The following is a 2,928-nucleotide window of genomic DNA, read 5'->3' as shown; positions in this document are numbered from 1 at the left end:
GTTCTGGGGTTTTAGCAACCTTTTCTGAGTTTTCATAAAGTCTTACCACTCTTCAACTTGGAAACTTTTACTGATGTTTTACACTTCTTCTTTTCAGAAATCAAGTAAAGATGTTTTCTTCTCTCTCTCTCTCTCTCTCTCTCTTTTGCAGGAGATAGGTGGTTGCCAGTACTCTTCCTCTGTCCAGTAGCTCAGTTATAATATTTGCCCAGGAGGAGGAAACCCAGATTCATTTCTCTTCCCTCTTAGGAGGGTTCAAAACCATACTTATCTCTTCCCTGAAAAGTGCCATAGATACCAAGTTATATATTATTATTGGTGGAAAGTGTCTCAGTCTTTCCTTTTGAAGCTATTACATTTTTTTTCCAAAAAGAGTGTGAGACTCCTTTGATGAGGAAGTGAGCGATGGAGACAACATGGCTTGCTAGTATTGTGACTAGGATGCTGATCAGGTTGGGTTCTAGTCTCTGATCAAAGGACTTTTTACATCTATTACACTAAACTTTCATTGGATTAAATTTATAAACAGTCTCTGGAGCAAACGCTGGAATCTAGGACTCTACCATCCCTGATGGATTCTCTAACCATTAACCTACAGAATCATGTCAGTCTTTTTCCTGCTATCTGACTGTTGAATTTTGAATCATTTTCTACAAGATGGAACTATTTCATTAAGAGAGGTAGAGTGTACTCCTGTCTACTCTGTAGAATAATATTAAAAACTAGTATGCAACCTGTTTTGGACTTCTGCTCTCCTTAAGACTCAGTTAGATACCAAAATTCATTTTTATATAAAGCTCCAAGTCCATAAGTCCATACTTTGGTATCATCTTTATATTAGTTTGTGTTAGTTGAGTTGCATCATCCTTGGAGCAATAGCATTTGTCTTCAGAACTATCAGGAGCAGGTTGTAGTCCTCTGCATACAGGGTGGTAAAGCTTATTTTGTCTTGCACCACTCTATAAAACATCAATTTAGATTTCACAGAGCAAAATGCCTACTCTGCCTTACATTCCAGTGTTGTAACAAATTATTTGGACTAGAGTAGATTACCAGCTTAGAAAGTGGGATATGATGGGCTAGCAGAAATCACTGCATCCAATCAGTGCATTTACATTTAGGGGTATGCACTATCACAGTTATGTTAGTATAGCTGTACAAACAACTTCATCCACTCACAGCTGGGTGAAGGCCTGAGCAAGCCTGAGTAAAGAATAAAAGAAGCTATGACTCTGCGACCCCAGAGTGAGTAGTCCTGTAGTGTCTGAGGCTAACTGTGCAAAGGGTTTACTTATATTGCAATTACTACAATGTTTTGTACACCCACTAATGTTGACTTGGGCACTGCCAACAGTAGAGACACAGTATCACAGAGACCACAACAGGACAGGCTACACCACTTATTTACAAATGTTCTCTGGTGAGTGTTCAACTCAACTAATTTAAACTGGTACATGAACTGCACTCATACTTCTGACTATAGTGTAGATGTACCTTGATTTGGTGTTATTTAACTTGGGTTACCTGGTTGCAGAACTAGGCCTTAAGTACTTAGTAGTTAGAGTTTTAAAAATCCATCTGTATTGTAATTCCACTAGCACAATGTTAAAATATATATAAAAGGAATTGGACTAAAAGTGTAAGCGTATGCTGCAAATATCCCATCCAAGAACAGACTAGTCTTAGGTAGATATTTATTCTATACAAGGCCATGACCTTTATGATACACATGTTTAAACTTAACTTAAATTAACATAATTAATTATGGTGGCACAACAGCCCACATATGCAAATATAGAACCAACTTCAAGGAAAAGGTAGGAAGGAGAATGCTGTTGAAGTTAATGTATGTAGGAAAATAATAGGTTCATTTCTTGGCTGTGTCAAAGAATTCCTGAGAGACCTAGAGCAAGTCCCTTAATCTCTCTGTGCCAACTGTAAAAGGGAGGATAACTATGCCTTTTGTTCCATGCTTTGCCTGTCTGGTCTCTTTGGATGTCTGAACAATACAATATTCTTTTTGGGTTTATCCTATCATAAAGGAGGCCCCACCTTGGTTGCATCTCTAGGTGCTACAATAATATAAACGAGCAAAATTCTAAAACTTAGCAAATGGCTTTCCTTCTCTTTCCCCTTTAGACTGCAAGGCCCAAACCACTGTGACCAGAAAGGTGGGAATCTCTGTGAAGATCCTGAGGAACAAAGTGGCAGCTTGTCCTTCATGCTTTGACAGCAGGTCATTGTCTCCTCCCTCTCATTTGTTTCATATTTATTTATTTATTTAATATCTCATTAATGTTCAGCTTCTCTGGTTGCCTTTTGATTGTTTCTACGGTGCCTGAACAATTTTAATAACACTAGGGTGAAGATGCTAAAGAGGCTGTATTTTTAAGAGGGTGACAAAACATGTTCCCCTTCGTTCTCTTACTTCACATCTCAGTCTGCGTTGCACCAGGCTGTTCAATTTCAGTGATCTTTGCACGTGTCATTACTCAAGGTAGTTGTGTCACCCTGCTGCTATCAACACAGAGTAAGTTCCCTGTCCCTATTGCCTCCACACTTCTCTCTCCTCAGTTCCAGAGATTTCCTGCTGGCTTTCTTCCATCTTCCTGCACCTCTGTACCTCTCCACAGCTGCAATCTTTTATCAGGAGAAGGGTCTCAGTTTAATGAGACCCTCTCCCCCCCACACACACACTGACACGAACAGAGAGACAAAGTCAAAGAAACTGATATGAGAAATGAATTAATGTGTCCCATTGTGGCACCACGTTTCCCTTCCCTCTTTTCCCCCCTTAATGAAACCACTAATACGTTTGTTGTGTTTTCTGTCTCAGTGGCATTTTATCTCCCCTGCCCTGCTTGTTATTTATTTGCCAGACTCCTTTTTGGGCCAGGATTTCATTTTATTTTAGGCTTCCCCCCTCCA

The sequence above is a fragment of the Gavialis gangeticus genome, unplaced genomic scaffold (assembly GCF_001723915.1).
Source record: "Gavialis gangeticus isolate Ggan-Ray unplaced genomic scaffold, GavGan_comp1, whole genome shotgun sequence".
Classification (NCBI taxonomy): Eukaryota; Metazoa; Chordata; order Crocodylia; family Gavialidae; genus Gavialis; species Gavialis gangeticus.
The sequence above is the reverse complement of the archived record's forward strand: the minus strand, read 5'-3'. Positions refer to the sequence as shown.